Below are 23,411 nucleotides of genomic sequence, written 5' to 3'. Positions count from 1 at the left end.
TCTGTAAATCTTTCTGTTAGCTTCAATGGAACCCACTATATCCTGTAATTCTTTTTCATCTGTTGCTAGAAGGACCATATCATTTGCTAATCTCAAACATCGTATTTTTCATCCTCTGACTGTTAAGCATTTGTCACTCAGTGGGTAATGGTCAATAATTTTTTTAAGTACAGATTGAAAAGAATACGAGACAGACAATAGCCTTGTCTTACTCCTTTTTATAGTCCTAGCCAGGTCGTACTTTTGCCTCCATCAGTGCTTCCTTATTAAAATATAATATAATATAAAGTCATCCAGTTTTCCAGTCCACTCTCTTTTCCCACGTTATAGCTGCAGGCTTATCCCAAGACACATTATCAAGTGCGTTTTCCAGGTATAAAACACATATATAGGGAGCGGCAAAATGATCTGACAGTTTTAAAGTACAAATAACACAAATATTAAGAGTGATAAAAATGTTTTGTTGGTTATTACAGAATAGTGTTAATGGAAATTAAAAAAAACAACATTGGAACAAGCAATTTCATCAATTTAAGATTGGAAGATGACATCGTTCAAATGGTGCCCTTCTGTGATGAAGCACTCTTCTAATCTCGCACCAAAACTGTCAAATACCGTCCCTAACATTGCAGAAAGCAGGTTGACGATTTCTTGAGTTATGGCCATCTTAAGTTCTCCCAATGTGCAGGGCTACTTTGTGTCTGCTCTTGATCACAAGAAAAAATTACAAGTGCTTAGATCAAAGGAGTGTGCTGGCCATGCAATAGCCCAGAAACATGAGATTACTCGGCCATGAAACTTACTTTTCAAAAAGTCCATCACCTTGTTGGCTGTATGTGCAGTTGCCCCATCCTGCTGGAACCACATTCTACTGTGCACTAAGCATTTTCTCCTAAGTTCAGGGATCAGGAAGTTTTGTAATATCAACAGATAATGTTGCGAATTGACCATAACAGTTTGACCACCCTCTTCAAAGAAATATGGCCCAGTGACAAGTTTTTGTTACACCACACCACACAGTGACCTTAGGACTATGCAGTTCTTCAGGATTTGTAGCTGACCAATAATGAAAGTTCAGCTTGTTCACATGACCATCCAGATGAAAATGCACCTCATCACTCATCATGAAAAATTTTTTAATATATCATCAAATCAGTAATTTGCTCTGAAAATGCTTTTCGCTTCGCATAGTCATTGGGCTTTAACTGCTGAACAATAGCCATTTTGTATGGATGGAAATTCAGATCAAACCACAAAATTCATCTTACCGAGCGGTCAGACACATGCAAAGCAGCAGCTTGTTTAAGGGTCAGCCCTGAGGACTAGCTTCCACAGCCCTCACTCTTTTGATATTCTCTGGTGTCCAGGCTGTCCTTGGATGGCCTGCCAACTTCTGTTTCAACACTGAACTGGTAGCTCTGAAGTTACTCACCCACAGCATAATTGTGTTGCATGTCAGAACTTTTCCTCGCATACCTAAATTAAAATGCCTATGGAACTGCTGCTGCACAGCAACACAGGAATCACTACTTTTTAAAACGCCTCGACAACAAATGTGCAATGCTCAGCTGACCACTGCTCCACGGCTACTACAAATGTCCATGTGTAGGCTGTGAAATGTGCCTATCCACACCATCCCTCACCAACCACTTGCTCAACCATGTGGCAGCGAAAACTGTAAGATCATTTTGCCGCTCCTTATCAGTGTTGAACATGGTTGTTATTCAGCAACCATATATTGGTTTCAACATAGGATTAAACAACCAACCGGTTGCACATAAATGATAGGTACATTGACCTAGGTTTCGATACCTATTAGGGGTGTCTTGATCAGAATAAATGTTGCTAAATCGTATAGAATAATAAATATGACCAAAAACGCATTAATCAAGATGACAGTGTTCAGGACACATAAAGGTTATTTACATAACTACATTCCTATAAAACCAAAGACAGAATTTGGAGCAGCTATGCTCCTTTGAAAAGTAAAATATAACTTTGCAGCCTTTGCCATGTGTGCAGAGCTAGGAACAACATCAGACTGATCAACCCAGGGGCTTACATTGCTAGGCTGAAAACAATACGATTTGCGCCACCTATCAGGCGTGGACAAGTAAAATGTGCCCATTTGAAACATTATAACAGAAATACTTGAAAAAAAAAAAAAAAACAGTATTATGAAAAGGGAAGTTGCTGCTCACCATGTAGCAGAGATGCTGAATCGCAGATAGGCATAACAAAAAGACTGTCAGAAATAAGCTTTTGGCCGGCAAGGCCTTCATGATGAAAAATGGATGAGACACACACACACACACACACAAACACAAACGACTGCAGTCTCTGGCAACTGAAGCCACAATGTGAATGGTAGTGTCAGTGCATGATGGAATTGGTGATTGGATGGGGGTAAGGAGGAGGCTAGAAGGGAGAGGGGGAGGGATAATAGGGAAGGGGTGGCAGACACTGAAGTACTGCTAGGGAGCACGCAGAGACGAGGTGGAGAGAGGGTAGGGCAGCTATGTGCAGTTGGGAAGTTAGATGGAGAGCAGAGTAGAGGTGGTGGGGTTAGTGGAAAAGGAGAGAAGTAAAAAGACTGGGTGCAATTGTGAAATGAGGGCTGTGTAATGCTGGAATGGCAACAGGAAAGGGGCTAGATGGGTGAGGACAATGACTAACAAAGGTTGAGGCCAGGTGGGTTACGGAAAATAGGATATATTACAGAGAAAATTCGAAGCTATGCAATTCAGAAAAGCTGGTGTTAGTGCGAAGGACCCATGTGGCAGAGGCTGTGAAGCACTCATTGAAATGAAGGATGTCATGTTGGGCAGTGTGTTCAACAACAGGGTGGTCCATTTGTTTCTTGGACCACAGTTTGTCAGTGGCCATTCATGTGGATAGACAGCTCGTTGGTTGCCCAGATAGAACGCAGCACAGTGGTTGCAGCCTAGCTTGTAGATCACATGACTGGTTTCACAGGTAACCCTGCCTTTGATGGGATAGGTGATGTTTGACTGGGAGGATGTGTGGGACAGTTCTTGCATCTGTGTCTGTTACAGGGATATGAGCAATGAGGTAAAGGATTGGGAACTGGGGTTGTGTGGGGATTGACAAGTATATTGTGTAGAAACTTCCTGGCAAATTAAAACTGTCTGCCGGACCGAAACTCGAACTTGGGACATTTGCCTTTCGCAGGCAAGTGCTCTACCAACAGAGCTACCCAAGCACGACTCACGCTCTGTTCTCACAGCTTTACCTCTGCCAGTACCTCGTCTCCTACCTTCCAAACTTTACAGAAGTTCTCCTGCAAACCATGCAGGAGTGCTAGTCCTGCATGGTTCGCAGGAGATTCTGTAAAGTTTGGAAGGTAGGAGATGAGGTACTGGCAGAAGTAAAGCTGTGAGGACGGGGTGTGAGTTGTGCTTGGGTAGCTCAGCTGGAAGAGCACTTGCCTGCGAAAGGCAAAGGTCCCGAGTTCGAGTCTCGGCCCGGCACGCAGTTTTAATCTGCCAGGAAGTTTCATATCAGCACACACTCCAGTGCAGAGTGAAAATCTCATTCTGGATATTTTGTGTAGGTTTGGTGGTCAGTGGGATAACACTGTGGGAGGGTTGGGGAGGATAGTGGGCAGGACATTTCTCATTTCAGGGCATGACGAGAGGTAGATCTACATTTCAATGACTGCTTCTCACCCTGTGTCATATGCATCCTTCCCACTAACACCAACTTATCTGAATTGCTCAGGTGGGAATTTTCCGTGCAATATATCCTACATTCCCATAACCCTCCTGGCCTCAATCTTCTTTAGTCATTGTCCTCACCCATCCAGCCGTTTCCCTGTCCCCATTCCAGCACTACACAGCCTTATTCCACTGCTGCACCCAGCCTTTTCGCTTCTCTCCTTTTCTCTTAACCCCACCTCCTGACTGCACATAGCTCCCCTACCCCCTCCCTACCTCATCTCTGCATGCTCCCCAGCAGCACTTTACTGTCTCCCCCTCCCTGCCCAAGTCCTTCCTCATCCCCACCCAGTCGCCCCTCCCATCATGCACTGGTGCTGCCGCTTGCAGTGTGGCTTCAGTTGCCAGAGACTGCAGTCGTGTGTGTGTGTGTGTGTGTGTGTGTGTGTGTGTGTGTGTGTGTTTGTTCTATTTTTGACGAAGGCCTTGCTGGCAGAAAGCTTATTTGTGACAGTCTTTTTGTTGTGCTTATCTGAGTCTGACTCAGCATCTCTACTATATCGTGAGTAGCAACTTTCCTTGTCATAATATCGTTACATTCCATCCTGGATTTTCCATTGTTTGAAAATAAATGACAGTTAATTTTAAAAACAATGTCTAAAGGGAACTTAATGTCTTTTTGAAAATACACAGTAGTCAAGCAATTAAGTATAGTAGAGCCATCTGTTAGGTTTTACAGCCTAGCAATAATCTATTATAATGTTTCAAATGGGCACATGTTACTGTCCACGCATATTGTTTTCGTGGCAGCAATATAAGCCACTGGGCCAATCAGTCTGATGATGTTCCCAGCTGGCCACACATGGCAAAGCCTATAATGTTATATTTTACTTTTGACAGAAGCATAGCTGCTCCAAATTCTGACTTTTGCTTTTTAGCAATGTAATTTTATATTAAGTAATCTTTGTGTCATGAAAATTGTTATTATTGTGTTTTTGGTTGTACCTCATTTGCCATGTATTATTTTATAGGATTTAGCAACATTTATTCTCATGAAGACAGTCTTAGTAGGTTTTGAAACCTAGGTCAGTGTACCTACCATTTACATGCAACCGGTTGGCTGTTTAATTCTATGTTAGACATGCACATATGTGGTGGTCCTCTTCTCATTTCAATGAATTTCTCTCCAGAAATTCACAAGAATCCTGGTGCATATCTTGTGCCTCTATTCCATCTAAAACTAAATTCCTCCTCAGCCAGATTCTCCTCCATTACCATTTCCGATATTTTGTTAACGATTCTTAACATAACTTCATTGCATATAAAATTATGCTGATTTCATGTACTCACTGCATTTCTTGCTTCCTTGTTTGTTTAGTATTGGAATCATTACTGATGTCAAAAATTCCTGTCCCTGGAAAACAACTCGGCCATCTTTGCACACTACATTTTTGTCTTTACTGACAATTTCCATAGTAGCACATCCTGGCCTGTTTTGATCCCATGTTGTAGTCTTTGCTGTGTTGTATAGTAAATCATATTTTCTCTTCCTCTCCAGGTCAGTTGCATCACTCTCCTTTTTAAGCCATTTTTTTTTTTTTAGCCTGCACTGCTTCTCTATGCAGTTCGTTATTCAGCCTTTTGTCTTTCTTGCATCTTCATTGCTCCTATTTTTAATTTTCTTGTCTCCTCCATTCTCAGAATCATGTCTTATACACTCCTGGAAATTGAAATAAGAACACCATGAATTCATTGTCCCAGGAAGGGGAAACTTTATTGACACATTCCTGGGGTCAGATACATCACATGATCACACTGACAGAACCACAGGCACATAGACACAGGCAACAGAGCATGCACAATGTCGGCACTAGTACAGTGTATATCCACCTTTCGCAGCAATGGAGGCTGCTATTCTCCCATGGAGACGATCGTAGAGATGCTGGATGTAGTCCTGTGGAACGGCTTGCCATGCCATTTCCACCTGGTGCCTCAGTTGGACCAGCGTTCGTGCTGGACGTGCAGACCGCGTGAGACGACGCTTCATCCAGTCCCAAACATGCTCAATGGGGGACAGATCCGGAGATCTTGCTGGCCAGGGTAGTTGACTTACACCTTCTAGAGCACGTTGGGTGGCACGGGATACATGCGGACGTGCATTGTCCTGTTGGAACAGCAAGTTCCCTTGCCGGTCTAGGAATGGTAGAACGATGGGTTCGATGACTGTTTGGATGTACCGTGCACTATTCAGTGTCCCCTCGACGATCACCAGTGGTGTACGGCCAGTGTAGGAGATCGCTCCCCACACCATGATGCCGGGTGTTGGCCCTGTGTGCCTCAGTCGTATGCAGTCCTGATTGTGGCGCTCACCTGCATGGCGCCAAACACGCATACGACCATCATTGGCACCAAGGCAGAAGCGACTCTCATCGCTGAAGACGACACGTCTCCATTCGTCCCTCCATTCACGCCTGTCGCGACACCACTGGAGGCGGGCTGCACGATGTTGGGGCGTGAGCGGAAGACGGCCTAACGGTGTGTGGGACCGTAGCCCAGCTTCATGGAGACGGTTGCGAATGGTCCTTGCCGATACCCCAGGAGCAACAGTGTCCCTAATTTGCTGGGAAGTGGCGGTGCGGTCCCCTACGGCACTGCGTAGGATCCTACGGTCTTGGCATGCATCCGTGCGTCGCTGCGGTCCGGTCCCAGGTCGACGGGCACGTGCACCTTCCGCCGACCACTGGCGACAACATCGATGTACTGTGGAGACCTCACGCCCCACGTGTTGAGCAATTCGGCGGTACATCCACCCGGCCTCCCGCATGCCCACTATATGCCCTCGCTCAAAGTCCATCAACTGCACATACGGTTCACGTCCACGCTGTCGCGGCATGCTACCAGTGTTAAAGACTGCGATGGAGCTCCGTATGCCACGGCAAACTGGCTGACACTGACGGCGGCGGTGCACAAATGCTGCGCAGCTAGCGCCATTCGACGGCCAACACCGCGGTCCCTGGTGTGTCCGCTGTGCCGTGCGTGTGATCATTGCTTGTACAGCCCTCTTGCAGTGTCCGGAGCAAGTATGGTGGGTCTGACACACCGGTGTCAATGTGTTCTTTTTTCCATTTCCAGGAGTGTATAAGCCACAGCATTTTTGCCATTTTCCTGTTTACATGTCTTATACTTTTCTGCCTTGATTTTTGATTCCTTCTTTCAGCATATTCCCCACCCCTCCCCTCAAAGATCCGAGCTGGGGATTATTTTACTATGGATGTTGCATTAATATGTAGTGGTATAATAAATATGTGACTAATACAGAGATCTGTTTTAATCATTATTGCTGTTGGCATTATGATCAATTCTCCATCCAGCTATAAAAGTTTCTTTGTTTACTAAAGACTTATTGTATGTTATATACATGTTTTTTAACTCTAGGGAGTTGACTGCACAAGTATGGTGCTGTAATGCCCAGTACTATCTCTGTACTGGCTGTCCGGCTTCCATAGAAAGTTTGTGTGTGTTAACACCATCTAAAGTACACGAGGGCCAGTATTTATTTTCTTGTTTTCACTCTTAGTAGTTTGTAAATTTGACAGTTTAGCATTGTACCATCTGCAGTGCCACAGTCATATAGTTTGATGTATTTTCATAGCAGCCTCAAACAAACTGAGGCTTGATATGGTGGTCAATAGGAGTTTCAGTGTTAGGTGGGCAATGAATCCTCCTGCTTGGGTTCATTCTATGCCTTCAGTTCCATTTTATCACTCTCTGAATAGATGTTGAGAGCTAGCTTCAGATGTATAGTGTAAGCATATCTTGGAATTTGTAATAACCAAATGATCACAGTTCCTTCTTTCGAATCAGGTGAAGGATTTAAACCACAAGTGCAGACTCCTTTGTAGAGAAACTGCTCAATTGACCTGACAATCAATTGTTTACTGTGCTTGAAGAGAGGCATAGACCACCAACATTAAATATGCAGGAGAACATTCATCATTTTATGGCAAGAAGAGAGAATTTTAATTAACTGCAGGGGCATCCATGATATGGTCCTGTGATAAGTGTCATTTCCAAACAGTAATAATTCCCACTGATTACTAAGAATAGAAAGCTGGCCGATACCAGAAAATCAGAAATTGCATTTGGTCTTCGTATCACAAAGCTAGGCTGGTCACCAATGGTAGCAACATATGTATTGTTATAAATCACTTTATAATGTCTACTGAAGTAATTGCAGATTATTTGGATGAAAGTAAATATTAAAGGTGAGTCAAACATTATAATCATAAGAAAGATTAGGGTTTAACACACATTTTAGGAAAACACAAAAAACTTAGATTTGGGTGCCCCAATAGAGATATGAACCATTATCCTTCCAAATGTGACTTAAGGGTCTTACCACTGTGCCACCTCATTCAGACATATAAATGAGTGCTTTTATAGATCACCTTAAGAGCTGGTACAGTGTCAGTACAGGAAGCTATTTCTGTTTAATAATCATGTCAGCAAACTGGTTGCAGCTTGATCTATCGGTGGATAAAATTCAAGAGCACTCTACACACAAGATTACAAATGTGCTTCAGCAGAAATCACAGACATAATTAAAGTGCTATACAGGACTGATGTAGATGAATTGCAACACATCAGTGTTCCAGTCTGAGATAGACATACACTGTTACGGAAATCTTATGCAAAAATTGTCCTTTTACTATTGAAGGCCTCTACTGAGGAGACATAACAACTTTCCTAGCAATAGAATATTCTGTCATTATGGAAGATACACAGTGTGTCAACTGAATAGGAGACACTTAACACACACTATGGAAACTTTTTGTGGTGAGGGTTGCAGGTTTGACACTAGTTTTTCCCTAATACTGTGGTAAAGAAACATTATTCTGGCATGGCAGTTGATTGTCTGTAATGCCTTCCTTTACTCTATATGGAAAACATACCTCTTATATGATAAAGTGCTGTTGATTTTCCACACTAGAGGAAACAGTAAGTTATTTATAAATAAATCCACTTCTGGTGATAGGTATTACAAAACTGATGTTAACCTAGAAATCCACTGGTATCAACTTGTACTGTCAGCTTACTGATCTGGGATCACTATGCCAGAAATAATAATGAATTTTTTTATCAATCAGGCAAAAGGTTGACTATTAACAAAAGTCGATATTCAGTTCACGCAACAGCAAGTAGGAGAACAGAGATTTTGTTGCTGGATACCATTCTGGCCATTTAGAACATCACAGAAAATGAAAAAAAAGAGACTGGCTATTACAACATTATAGATCAGTGCTGCATCACATGGCCAGCAAGATACTGCTGTTGTAAACAATTTCTCAGTGCTCTAGTGGCAGTTCTGGAGACAAATTATAACATAAAACATAAATGCAATCAACACAATGCATAAAGGAAATAGGGGAACCAGGAGACACAAAAGAGCTATCAAGATGTGTGGGACTTCCTTAGATTAGAAACAGAAAACTTGTGGGAAATGGTCAGATGAACATTGTGTTAGACATATGTAGTAAATGTCTCAAATGAAAAAGACAGCAGACAAGAATAATTATTACAACAGTTATAACTTTATTAGGAACCTAAGATGACTCACTAATGAAATAACAACAACAATACTAATAATAATAACAATAAAACAACAACATACCATAGGAAACTGTGGTTGAAATAAGAGTTGCCATTATGGCAAAATTGTGGAATTCATTCTTATTTTCTGTTACCACATATGCGAACTACATAACATAATTCGTATAAAGACAGTGCACATGATGTTTCTGGAAGGATCACTAATTGAAAGTGGCTTGCTTGAGAAGTTTTAAACCAGTTATCAGTCACAACAGAATATTGTGTTGCAATCTAGAACTGATTTCAAATAATTTCATTGCTCATTTAGAAAGCTATAAAATATTGTCCCATAACAGACTGTAAACTGAAGTACAAGACTGAAGTGTTACAGGAGACTCCCTTCACAAGTTATGGAGTGCTTTCGTGTTTCAACCAACTTATTGATTCCATTTTTATGTATGATGTTTTGACAACTGAAACAGTTATTTTCTTCAAGTGCTGCAAAGGTGTCTTGTTATGTATTCTCGCTACCTGAATTTGAAGTGCTGTTAGTTTGACACTGCTATTCATAGCCAAGTTCAACTCCCTGAGCCTGCTATGCTCTTCAGTGCTTATTTTTGTTTTCCAGAGCCCATGCTGTTAGTCCATGTAACACACATTGTCTCTGTGTTTTCCAGCTCTGGTAGTCCGCAGCTCGTGTTCTCGCTTCCCGAGCACGCGGTCCCGCGTTCAATTCCCGGTGGGCTCAGAGATTTTCACCTGCCTCGAGATGACTGGGTGTTTGTGCTGTCCTCATCATTTCATCATCATTCCTGAAAGTGGCGAGAGTGGGCTGAGCAAAGGTTGGGAATTTGTATGGGCGCTGATAACCTCACAGTTGAGCGCTCCACAAACCAATCATCATCATCATCATCATCCAGCTCTGGTAGATGAGTAATCAAGAAATAAAATACAACAGTTGGTGTAAGTGCCAAGTTTCTGGGACAGTGTAACTGAGTCTGTAGAAATCAATGTCAAAAAACCCAATAAACTAGGACAGAGGTTTAATTTAAACAATACGTGGTTTCTAGCACTTGGTTTATTAAAATTTCACCAGTATTAAGGCTTCTCGTAGCTCTATTCTGTCTTTGACTGAATCTCACCTTAGTTGGATTTTTTAGGTCTGTAATACTAAGTGTTGGAAGGTATCTGCCAGTTCATGTTTTTCTGTTTCTCTGTGACACACTACTATTTGTCAAACGAACTTGTAACTATTCATGCAGCCCTCAGTATCCCTTCTTGGTACGGATCCACACACTTGAGCAGTATTAATATGGGTTGTATGATTTTTTGTAAGCAATCTCCTTTGCAGACTAATTTCATTTTACCAGTATTCTACCTATGAACCTAAGTCTGAGCTATATGCATTCTGAATACAACATTCTCTCTCCACATAGATGAGTCAGAAATGTATTACAGAGAATATATTGTACAAAACATTTTTTAAATATCTTGAGTGATAGTATTAAAAAGTTACAACTTTTGGAAATTATGCCAATAAATTGCCACTAAATTGAGACTATAAAGAAGGGGATGAATGTACCTTTACTGCATCATCATCACTATAAATTCCACATTTTTGCATTTTGTATCAATTAACTGAGAAAGTATCAGCTTGGTGCATAAGTTTGCACCAGTTTGGTTTTGCATGTTGTCCTCCCAGTTGCTATGGGTTGATTCATTGGTTGTCATTTTTTATTTGTAGTTCACTGTTGCCATTTGAGTTAACATACTGTCATTACTGTCAGTTGGAGGTAGTGAGTGGAGCTGTGGACAATAGAAAATGGAGTGCCAAGTGGAGAAACCAGAACATTTCCAATATATTTTTCTGTTTGAGTTCAGTATAGGGCTGACAGCAGTGCAGGTAGCCAGAAACATTTCCGTTGTGTATGGGAATGATACCATTATATAGAGTATGCCAATAAAATGGTTTTCTCATTCTAAGGAGGATCGTTTTGACTTCAGTGACTCTCCAAGTTCTAGAAGGCATTCATGGTTAGATAAAGATCATTTAAATACATTAATCCACAACGATCCACACCAGAGAAGTGGCAAATGTAATGAACTGTGATCATTTCACATTGACATTTGCGTGCAATGGGGAAGGTCCAAAATCGGGTGTATGGGTATCACACGTTCTAAGCAAAAGTCACAAAAAATCTGTGGGTGGACGCATGTGCATCTCTGCTTGCTTATCATCAGTTGGCTTTTGAACAACACCAACCATTCCTATCCTGTATCGTTACTGGTGATAAGGAAAACTGTAACCGTCACTGTTAACATTTACTGCTAACAACGAAGAAGACTTGCAGGTGCAATCCAGGAACAGCGAGCAGGATTGTGTGAAGTGATGATACTCCACAATAATGCCTGCCTGCATTCTGTTAGGCTGATGACAAACACTATACAGGAGTTGCATTGGAAAGTCATGGTACTGTCTCATTTGATCTTAGCTGAACATGGATTTTAAAAATCAATACAAACTTATTAATAATAGCAGTCAACCAAAGATTTCAGAACTAGAAAAAAACCTTATTTCAGGTACTGTTTTGAGAACTGTGACCCATTGAGCTTAGTGAGAAAGGGAAATGTGCTTTATCAATTGAAGTCCTTATTTAAAAAGTGGTACTCCTCCAATTTAGTTCATTTCGAGATATTTGAGGCTTAAACAAAATTGAGTGAAGCCAATAGAAAGAAATCTCTTGCAGCAGTTGATGGACTGCAGAATTTCAGGTCTCTCGAACAGAAAATTGTTATCACTTGGTTATGTTTAATTCAGTATCTTGAAATGATCAAAATTGGAGGTGTACCACTGTTGAAATAAGGCCTTCAATAGTTAAAGATGTTCTGCTAAGAATGTTTGCAGTTTTGATATGGATTAAAAGTATGATACAAGGTTCTCAACATAAAACTGTTTTCATACCAATGCTTAATACCATGTAAAATAGGTCTGAATCACATTAAGTTCTACTGTGATTTGGTATTGTATATAGTGAGACATAATGCAAAAGTTAAGACATTGTTTGTATGCTTTGGATTTTTTTATTTTGTCTGCCAATGTGTCTTGATCAATATTCTCATTGTCAGGCATTGATCATTACATAATTATCCAAGCCCTACTCATAACATTTGGAATGAATGTGATGTACAAATTGTAATATAATGTTCTAATGTCATCTCAAATGTTGCAGATGTCCCATGTGTCACATTCCAGGATGCCACAGTGCAGAATAATGACTGCGGACACTCATGAAATGTCTGTGTTTATCTTTTACTTAATCAACCAGTGCACAAAGAAGGAATTATTTCAATTTAGTATAAGCTGAACTCTTCAGAAGCATACAATCTAAAGAGAGAGTATTTATTTGTGAATTATTTAATTCTTACGTAAGTCTGTGGGCTTTCATGGCCAGTTTAATTACTGATAGAACATTGAACTCTATACTGAATTTGATTATTTATGGCACAAACAGTGATGTGGAGTTCACTATGTTAGAGGGAAAAAATGCCGAGACCTTTGGGTGACTTACATACATATAGATGGAAGTTCCTCACAGGGGATAAACAACAGCACCTGAAGAAGACTGCGTGTCACGAAGTGAAATATCATGCAGGAAAGACGTGAATAACCAGCAGAAACCCGATTAATCAACATGACAATGCCTTGCTGGGAAAGCTTGAAGAATTACAACATAATTGTGGTTAAACTTTTTTGTATGACTTGATATTAGCTAGATAAGAGACTGACTGCTCAGTTCAGGTCAGAAAATACTATTTCTGCATCATGAATATTATTTGAAACAAACACATGAAAACAGTGTTTGAATATCACATTTACACACACAGTGGTTTGTATTTATATAAACTAACTAAAAGTACAAAATTTAAAGTTGTCATTATTTGACAATGGCACTGTAGTTACTGTGTTTGACTGCAAGTTAATGTCTTCCATCAGTTTGTGAGCCTGTTGTCGGAGAAAACTGGTGCTGATAGCTAGGCACACTGATTCAGGTTCAGACACCTTTTTATAATAGCAGTTCCTTGCCCAAAGTTTACATTTTGTGCCAATAATGATCTTTATGTAAGTGTTACATTGTAAAACCTTAAAATATTTAGGGACCACATGTATTTTTAAGGAGTATTGCTTGTACATGAATTGTGAATTTTGCATTTTTGTTAACTTTAATTATATTTTATCTGGAGTTCCTAAATGATGATGGGCAGGTAGGAAGTGTGTTAGTAATCATACCCTTCAAGCAGATTTGCTAGACTCCATTCAGAAAACAAAATGCTGGTTCCCACAGTTGTACTTTCATGCAAGTTTAAACTGAATAACGGTGACTGAGTGGACTAAACCAAGACTTAGTAGCACACATCTGGTAAACATGCTCAGAGGAAGCTTCAGCTATTGATGAATGAAAAATTTATATTGAAAATTAAGTATTTGTTACTTCAGTTGCCAGCTTTTTGGTCTGTTGACTGAAGCTTGTGTACTTATATAATTTTAACAAGGTCATGTGGGACTTTGGATCCATGCTGTAATATTTTTTGTATACTTTTTGTCAAATAAATGTTACAATATATTGTAAAAAAAGTTGAAGAGTCTAATTTTTATTAACTCTATTTTTCAATGTTCTGGAGTAATACCTTTTGAATTTTAGGAAGAGGAAAAGACCAGACACTAACCCCATATTGCATGACCTTTTTTGGAAACCAATTTCAGCGAAAAAGATATCTGGGGTAGGACCTGGCACACCAAATACTATATAACAGGTTGAAAATAGAAATTGTGATTCAATTTTGATTTATTCAGTACTTCAGGTTAAAATTATTAATCATTCATTAAGCATCATTTTAAATACCTTAAAAATCCATCTAGGTCTGATCTAAGTGGCAAAAATTATTCACTTTCAGCTGCTTTCACATGTGTTTACATACATTCGACCTTCAGCAAAGGTGACTGATTTTCTACTTTTCTGCTAGCCTGATGACAGTAATCAAAGTTTAGCTTGATGCAGCGAGATTGTGTTTTTTGTCAGAGGGTAACATCATGCATATGCAAGTGGTTTTCTTAAAATTATATGTAAACTTTTTGTTGCCAAATGGTAGCAGCAATCAATTGAGGGCTAGGGCCCGACATTACTCATTTGTATAGCAGGCTATTTATTTATGCTGCACGGGAGAGAGTTAGAAATTGTGGTCTGATAATAGTGTGTTAAAAGACACATGCGTAAATAAAGAGAAAACCAATGGAAAAAAAGCAAATAAATGTGAGAACACAAATCAGATATATGCTGTTTATGTAAATTGTCCAGAACATAACGCAGCCAAATTTTTCTTGGCTTCCCTATTGCTCACTGCACACTTGCTTTGGCCAGTAGTAGTGGTAGGAATCTGTCTCAGCTTCAGCTTTGCCCCATGTGCTCTCCCTTGGTCAAGATCGAGAATAAAGTGGACACGTTTTGTCAATGCACAAAGACCACAATGCACTTTTCCATCAGAAACAATACACCATCAGTTTTGTGTTTAGCTTGGCAGATCTGTAACTGTGACGGTCCCAAAGTTTTAGTCAGACTTTAAGGGTGAGAGGCTGTCAAAATCTCAAGATAAAGCAAGCAAGATTAGTGCCAGTGGTGCACTAATGCATTTTGTGCAGCAAAGTTGTCAGCATTCACCATGATGTGTTATGGAAATGAAAGGGGCTGTGTCAACTGCTGATTCTCTGCAATCAATGACATAGTAGTGGACAGATGACATATTTTGAAACAAAGGACAAAGGGATAATGTCACAGTCTCGCACCAATATAACACAGCCTTGGAAATATTAACATATTCGGAAGAAACAGGCCAAAATTTATGACAACCAAGGTTATAAATTTAATTGCTGATCATTTCACATGCTGCAATTTAAGCTGTGCTATTAGAGCCCAACCTAACCATAACCTCACAACTCATGACTTGTTTTCCAAATATGTCAAATAGTGCTGTAATGACAAAGAAGAGAATGGTTTCAATTTTGGCACTAGAAATTCATTGCCTCTTTCCTTGGCTCTCCCATTTGTTATGTGAAAATATCATCCCATTAGCTACAGGAAACTAATTTATTACCAGCCTATGAGGAGCAGAGAAACACCAAGATGACTGACACTGGCTCTGATCTAGACTTTGTCCTGAGGAGTGTACTAACTGTTTAATACTGATGGCTGATTAAATGTACAAATGATAGCAGGCTATAGAGATAGACAAAACCACTGTACACAAAAATTTTACTTAGCATTTGGGGATGATGAGGGTGTATGCCAAGCCAGTTGACAAAAAGTTAACTGGAGACCATTAGAACCACATGCTTGTTCCTCAAGTACATTCAAAATAATTATTACCAGTTGTTTTGGTTATATGAATTTGATCTGAGCATAAAACACCAGACTCTGAAGTGGCATCTTTTTTTTTTTTTTTTTTGTGGTTTTAGGGCGCACAACTTCAACGGTCATTAGCGCCCTGACTACTCTAAGAATGCACCGCGAGGCACAAGTTGACAACAACAACTAAAAGGGAAAACACGATAAAAGACAGACTGACAGGCATAGGATTAAAAAACAACATCAAATGTCCTTAGCGAGGTTTGTCAAATTGATAAAACAAAGAACACGAGCAGCTGCTCGTGGGTCATCCGCTAAAATGGCATCGAAAGTATTAGGCAGGTTAAGATCGAGGCGCAGTGTGTTAAGATCTGGACAGGACATTAAAATGTGTCTAACCGTCAGCAAGTGTCCACATGGGCAGAACGGCGCCGGCGCAGCCGTCAGCAGATGGCGATGGCTGAACCGGCAGTGTCCAATTCTTAACAGGGCTAAAACGACCTCCTCCCGCCGAGAAGGGCGTGAGGAGGACGTCCAAGCCACGGGAAGAGGTTTTAAGGCCCGAAGCTTGTTGTCGATAAGTGCAGCCCAATCGGCATGCCACAGCGATAAGATGCGCCGACAAATGACCCCGCTAAAATCGGACGAAGGGACACAACAAGAAGCTGTCCGAGGCTGGAGGACCGCAGCCTTGGCCGCGGCATCTGCAGCTTCGTTCCCAGGGATACCGACATGGCCAGGAACCCACATAAAGCTAACTGGAGAACCGACGTCCACCAGCTGCTGAAGAGAGCGTTGGATCCGGTGTACAAAAGGGTGAACCGGGTACGGATCACTGAGGCTCTGGACGGCGCTCAGGGAATCTGAGCAGATGACATAAGCAGAATGTCGGTGGCGGCAGATGTAAAGAACAGCCTGGTAGAGGGCAAAGAGCTCAGCTGTGAAGACCGAACAATGGCCATGGAGCTGGTATTTGAAACTTTGTGCCCCGACAATAAAGGAACACCCGACCCCGTCATTGGTCTTAGAGCCATCTGTATAAATGAAAGTCATGTTGATGAACTTCGAACGAAGTTCCAAAAAACGGGAGTGGTAGACCGAACCGGGGGTGACCTCTTTTGGGAGCGAGCTGAGGTCAAGGTGAACGCGGACCTGAGCCTGGAGCCAAGGTGGCGTGCGGCTCTCGCCCACTCGAAAGGTTGCAGGGAGTGAAAAATTAAGGTGTTGAAGGAGGCGACGAAAGCGAACTCCAGGGGGTAGCAGGGCAGAGACATACAACCCGTATTGACGGTCGAGAGAGTCGTCAAAAAAGGAACGATAAGACGGATGGTCGGGCATTGACAGTAGCCGACAGGCATACTGACAAAGCAGTATATCGTGCCGGTAGGTGAGTGGCAATTCGCCAGCGTCAGCATGAAGACTCTCTACGGGACTAGTATAAAATGCTCCGATCGCAAGTCGTAAACCCCGATGTTGTATGGAGTTGAGGCGGCGTAAGATGGATGGCCGTGCAGAGGAGTATACGAAGCTCCCATAATCCAGCTTGGAGCGGACGATCGACCGATATAGACGAAGTAGGACGGTTCGATCCGCTCCCCACGACATACCACTGAGAACACGGAGGACATTTAAAGAACGGGTACAACGGGCGGCCAAATATGACACATGTGGAGACCAGCTAAGTTTCCCGTCAAAGGTAAGGCCTAAAAATTTGGTTGTCTCCACGATTGGGAGAGCAACGGGACCGAGTCGTAAGGACGGTGGGAGAAACTCTTTGTAGCGCCAGAAGTTAATACAGACCGTCTTCTCGGCAGAAAAACGGAAGCCATTGGCGACACTCCAGGAGTAAAGACGGTCAAGAGAACGCTGAAGACAGCGCTCCAGGACACGTGTACACTGCGCGCTGCAATAGATGGTAAAATCGTCCACAAAAAGGGAGCCTGATACATCAGCTGGGAGGCAATCCATTATTGGATTGATCGCGATGGCGAAGAGAGCGACGCTCAAAACTGAGCCCTGTGGCACCCCATTCTCCTGGCGAAAGGTGTCGGACAGGACAGAACCCACACGTACCCTGAACTGTCGATCCATTAAAAAGGAACGAATAAAAAGAGGGAGGCGACCGCGAAGGCCCCATGTATGCATGGTGCGGAGAATGCCTGCCCTCCAACAGGTGTTGTAAGCCTTCTCCAAATCAAAGAACACAGCCGCAGTCGGGCGCTTCCGCAAGAAGTTATTCATAATGAAGGTCGACAAGGTAACCAGATGGTCAACAGCAGAGCGGCGCCTACGAAATCCACATTGTACATTGGTAAGTAGGCGTCGAGACTCGAGCAGCCAAACCAATCGAGAGTTAACCATTCGCTCCATCACTTTACAGACACAGCTGGTAAGCGAGATAGGTCGATAACTGGAAGGCAAGTGCTTGTCCTTCCCCGGCTTAGGAATCGGGACAACAATAGACTCGCGCCAGCATGCGGGAACATGTCCCTCAATCCAGAAGCGATTGTATGTACGAAGAAGGAAACCTTTACCCGCAGGAGAAAGGTTCTTCAGCATCTGAATATGAATAGAATCAGGCCCTGGAGCGGAGGACCGTGATCGGCCAAGTGCGGTTTCGAGTTCCCGCATGGTGAATGGGGCATTATAACTTTCACAATTCGAGGAGCGGAAGTCAGGTGGCCTAGCCTCCTCTGCCTGTTTGCGGGGGAGGAAGGCAGGGTGGTAATGAGCGGAGCTTGAAACCTCTGCGAAAAAGCGGCCGAAGGCATTGGAGACAGCCTCAGGGGCCACAAGGACTTCATTCGCGACCTTCAAGCCAGAAACTGGGGAGTGGACCTTAGTGCCAGATAGCCGGCGCAGGCTACCCCAGACAACAGAAGAAGGAGTAAAACTGTTGAAGGTGCTTGTGAAAGCAGCCCAGCTGGCTTTCTTGCTTTCTTTAATAAGACGACGACACTGAGCACGTAATCGTTTATAATTAATACAATTCGCCACTGTAGGGTGGCGTTTAAAGGTGCATAAAGCACGTCGACGAGCACGTAAAGCGTCTCTACATGCTGCGGTCCACCAGGGGACCGGTACGCAACGTGGAGAAGAAGTAGGGTGAGGGATGGAATATTCAGCAGCAGCGAGAATGACTTCCGTGAGGTGTGCGACCTGACGATCGCAGCTTGTGAAGGTTTGATCCTGAAAGGTCGCCCTGGAAGAGAAGAGCCCCCAGTCTGCCTTGGAGATGGTCCAACTAGAGGAGCACGGAGAGGGGGTATGCTGCAGGAGATGGATAACACACGGGAAGTGGTCGCTCGAATATGTATCGGAAAGTGCATACCACTCAAACCGGCCTGCAAGTTGAGGAGTACATATAGAGAGGTCTAAATGGGAATAGGTGTGAGATGTGTCCGAAAGAAAAGTAGGGGCGCCAGTATTGAGGCAGACAAGATTGAGCTGGTTGAAAAGGTCTGCTAACAAGGAGCCCCTCAGGCAGGATGCTGGAGAGCCCCAAAGGGGATGGTGGGCATTGAAGTCTCCAGTTAACAAAAATGGTGCAGGTAGCTGAGCAATAAGTTGCATCATGTCTGCCCTGGTAACGGCAGATGACGATGGAGTGTAAACGGTACAAAAGGAAAACGTAAAAGTGGGGAGAGTAATGCGGATGGCAACTGCCTGCAGGCCGGTGTGCAACGTGATGGGATCGTAGTAAACATCATCCCGGACCAGCAACATAACCCCTCCATGAGCTGGGATACCTACCACAGGGGGTAGGTCAAAACGCACAGAGGTGTAGTGTGCCAAGGCAATTTGATCGCATGGGCGTAGCTTCGTTTCCTGGAGGGCTACGACGAGCGGACGATGCAAGCGGAGCAGCAACTTCAAGTCCTCTCGGTTGGAGCGAATGCTGCGAATATTCCAGTGAATAAGTGCCATCGTAAAAAAAGGAAGATGAGAGAAGGGGTCACCTCAAAGGCCGCTTAGGGCCTGGCTTCGAGCGAGCACTGCCGCCGCTATCAGTAGGCGGACAGTCATCGTCCATGGGGTCTATAGGGTCATCGGCCATCTCGGGAGGATGGCCGGGAGGGGGAGCTTCCTCCGCCGGTGAATGGCCAGATGTTCGGCTACCAGCGGTGCGGCCAGGCGAAACGGATGACGGCCTGGGGCGGCAACCGCTGGGTGGCGCAGGAGAAGAAATGCGCCGTGGCGGAGAAGGAGAACTGTGCTTCCTATGCGCCTTTTTGGAAGGACGTTTGGTGGAAGTACCGGTCGAAGGCTGGGAGGTCGAGGGACGGAGGAAGTCTGCACGGGATGGTTCCTTCTTGAAGGCCCGTGCATCTGACTTCGGGGTCTTCGACTTAGCAGAAGCTGAGGAAGGGGCTGGTGTCTGTGGGGTGATGGGAGGAAGAGGAGACGTCGACCGCGCGATCTTAGCACTGGCCGAACGGACGACCGTGGTGCTGAAGGTCAGATCGCATGTCTGGGTTGCTACCTCCCGGGTAGTCCGAGGAGAGGCGAGGACAGTACTGTATTTCCCCGCTGGGAGCAGCGTGGGCTTCCTACTAGCCAATAGCTTGCGAGCAGCCGAGGTGGACACTTTCTCTTTGACCCGAATTTCTTGGATACAGCGTTCTTCCTTATAGACAGGACAGTCGCGGGAGGATGCGGCATGGTCACCCTGACAGTTCACACAACGAGGAGACGGAGGTGGACAGTCACCCTCATGGGCATCCCTGCCACAAGTGACACATTTAGCCGCATTGCAACAAGACTGTCGAGTGTGATTGAAACGCTGACACTGGTAGCAGCGCGTAGGTGTCGGGACATAGGGGCGAACAGAAATAACCTTGTAGCCCGCCTTGATGCGCGATGGCAGCTTAACACTATCGAAGGTCAAGAAAGTGTCCGGGTCGGTACGAGGTCATTGTTGACCTTTTTCATTACCCGATGGACAGCCGTCACGCCCTGCTCAGCGAGGAAAGATTGAAGCTCCTCGTCAGTCAATCCATCGAGGGAGCTAGTATAGACTACACCACGAGACGAATTCAAAGTTCGGTGGGCCTTCACCCGGACAGGGAACGTGTACAGGAGGGTGGCCCGAAGCAGTTTTTGTGCCTGAAAGGCACTCTCAGTTTCTAGTAATAAGGTGCCGTTACGCAACCTGGTACAAGATTTGACAGACCCGGCTATGGCATCTACGCCCTTCTGAATAACGAAAGGGTTGACAGAGGAAAAATCCTTTCCGTCCTCAGATCGAGAAACTATGAGGAACTGTGGGGCAGGCGGTAGTACTTTTGTCACTGTTGGCTGGTCACGTTTCCGTTTTTGGGTCGAAGTCGAGAGAGATGGAGTAGAATCCATTGCGGAGGAATCCCCCATGATTGCCAGCATCTCCGATGGCGCGCTCCTTCCTTGTGGGGACCCTCTCAGAGGGCACTCCTGCCTTAGGTGAATGTTTACACCTCAGGTCACACCTCCCGAGAAACAGACGGAGGGACCAATCGGCATGGTCAGAAGGTATCAGCTCAGGCAATCACCCCTCCCCGGGCCTGGCCTTTACCAGGGGGTACGCGCGTGCCTTACATGTCTACCCAGGGCGGGGACTTACGCGTTACCCCGTCACCGGCTACGCGTGCGAACGCGTGGGTCGGCCTTCAGGCACGCACAGGGAGGAAGGAAGAAGAGGAAAAAGAAGAGAGAGAGGGAGAAAGAGGACAGACTGTCTCAAACGCCAAGGCGGAGACCAGAGAAGGCAAGGAGAAGAAGGCAATGAGAAGGCAAGGAGAAAAAGGCAATGAGAAGGCAAGGAGAAAAAGGCAATGAGAAGGCAAGGAGAAAATGGCAATGAGAAGGCAAGGAGAAAAAGGCAATGAGAAGGCAAGGAGAAAAAGGCAATGAGAAGGCAAGGAGAAGTCAAGGGAAAGAGTAAGGAAGACAGTGAGGTGGAGAAGAGCAAAGAAAGGAACCAACAAAAGGAAGGAAGAAACGAGAAGTGAAAAACCAAAAAGACCACGATTATAGGTCGTGGAACCGTCCGTCTCCGGACGCAGGCGCTAACTACCCCCGTGAGGGGGATGGACTCCTTTTAGTCCCTCTTACGACAGGCAGGAATACCTCGGGCCTATTCTAATCCCCGGACCCGCAGGGGGGGAAGTGGCATCTGTAATCCTCTCTTAGGCAAAGGACAATCTCAGTATATTCTTTGATGAATGAAAGTGCGCCTTCCTGGGCTTGTTAACTGATGGGTGGACATTCATAATGCTTTTTATGGTGAAATATTTAAAAGACTGAAACAAAGGATCAGTTGTGCTGGAAAAGACATTTGTGCCAACAACATAGTATGTGGCAATACTTGCCTGCTAGTCCAAGTCTCGTCAAGAACAGTACGGCTTCATTGCCCAAACACCACAAGTTCCAATCCTTCTCTTGATAACTTTTTCCCCATTGAATAAAGAAGGCACTGGAAATAAATCATTTCATAACTGTGGACAACATTTAACAAGCTTTGACTAGGAACCGGCATGCTGAAAACATTAGCAAAGAGGGCTACCAAACTTAGTAGTCACACTGGTAAAAATATGTCCTACTGTTGTACATATCATGCAGTATTTCATATACATGTGTATAACACAGTAAGCATAGATGTCACAGAATAGTAATGTACATAAATTTTCCATTAAGCGTTGTTCAATCCAAAAAGTCTTAAAGACTCAGTCCCTCTTGAAATTGGAAAAGAGCCAACTAAAAGCATCATATGCAGCTTTGCACTAAGGTTCGCCCAGGAAATGACAGCACAATGAGTGTGTGTCAGGCTAGCTCAAGAGAAAGCTATAGGTCACATGGCCAGTGGGTCATAGGTCATGGACTTATTAGATGGACGTACCTTCAACTGACACTGGCCAAAAGTTACTATGAATTTTTATTTGTTGCACATCCACAACTCTTCTGCAATATGTTCATGGTAAACAAATCCACTACAGTTGTAAAATACTTCATTGACCGAAGTCTTTCATGACAGAAGTTGCTATATCAACAATGTAGGAAAAGATAAATTGCTACTTACCATAAAGATGGCAAGTTAATTTGCAGATAGGCACAATTAAAAGATATTTACATAAAGCTTTCGGCCACAGCTTTTATTAGCAAAAGAGAAACACATGCCATTCATACATACAAGCAAGCACACCTCATGCACACAGGACCGCCAACTCCAGTATCTTGGGTCGGAATGCTAAACACACCACAGTTTCAGGGTCTTAGTCCCATCATCAGGTGTATCTGAAATCTAGCAGCAACAGGACGTCACCTGCCCTAACGACTTATAGGCAAATGTCTACCATAGGTCGACCATCAGATAACATCACAAATTGTGGCTGCAAAGAACTCCAACTTTCAATCATAGCCTGGGAAAATACCTGTTGTCCCAAAATTGCCACCGGGAATGCATTTTGGTCAAACACTGATACAGTGCGCACATGTGTGACCCTGAGCATAGCCTCATGGGTCACATAGGCGCACTGTATCAGCATTTGACTGCATGCATTTCTGGTGGCAATTGTGGGATAAAAGGTATTTTCCCAGGCCATGATTGAAAGTTGGGGTTCTCTGCAGCCACGATTTGGTATGTCATTTGATAGTCCGCCTACAGTTGATGTTAGCCTATTAGTTGTAAGGGCCTTAACATGTCGTCCTACTACTCCTACATCTCAGATGTACCCGATGATGGGGCTAAGACCCCAAAATATGGCAGTGTATG

At 43.7% G+C, this 23,411-nt stretch overlaps 1 protein-coding gene across 10 annotated transcripts in view; it reads left to right on the top strand.

Annotated features, from left to right (window-relative positions):
• LOC126095298 (MIT domain-containing protein 1-like) overlaps nt 1–13,850 on the top strand; it is a 117,992-nt gene extending 104,142 nt beyond the window's left edge. For 9 of the 10 annotated variants that reach the window (XM_049910089.1, XM_049910085.1, XM_049910083.1 and 6 more), the window contains one exon: nt 12,497–13,850. The gene's annotated coding sequence lies outside the window, so the exon portion shown is untranslated. The other variant, XM_049910084.1, reaches the window with a different exon arrangement.
• The last annotated feature ends 9,561 nt before the right edge of the window (nt 13,851–23,411 follow it).

This window comes from Schistocerca cancellata, chromosome 8 (genome assembly GCF_023864275.1).
Source record: "Schistocerca cancellata isolate TAMUIC-IGC-003103 chromosome 8, iqSchCanc2.1, whole genome shotgun sequence".
NCBI classification, from domain to species: Eukaryota; Metazoa; Arthropoda; class Insecta; order Orthoptera; family Acrididae; genus Schistocerca; species Schistocerca cancellata.
The sequence above is the reverse complement of the archived record's forward strand: the minus strand, read 5'-3'. Positions and strand labels throughout refer to the sequence as shown.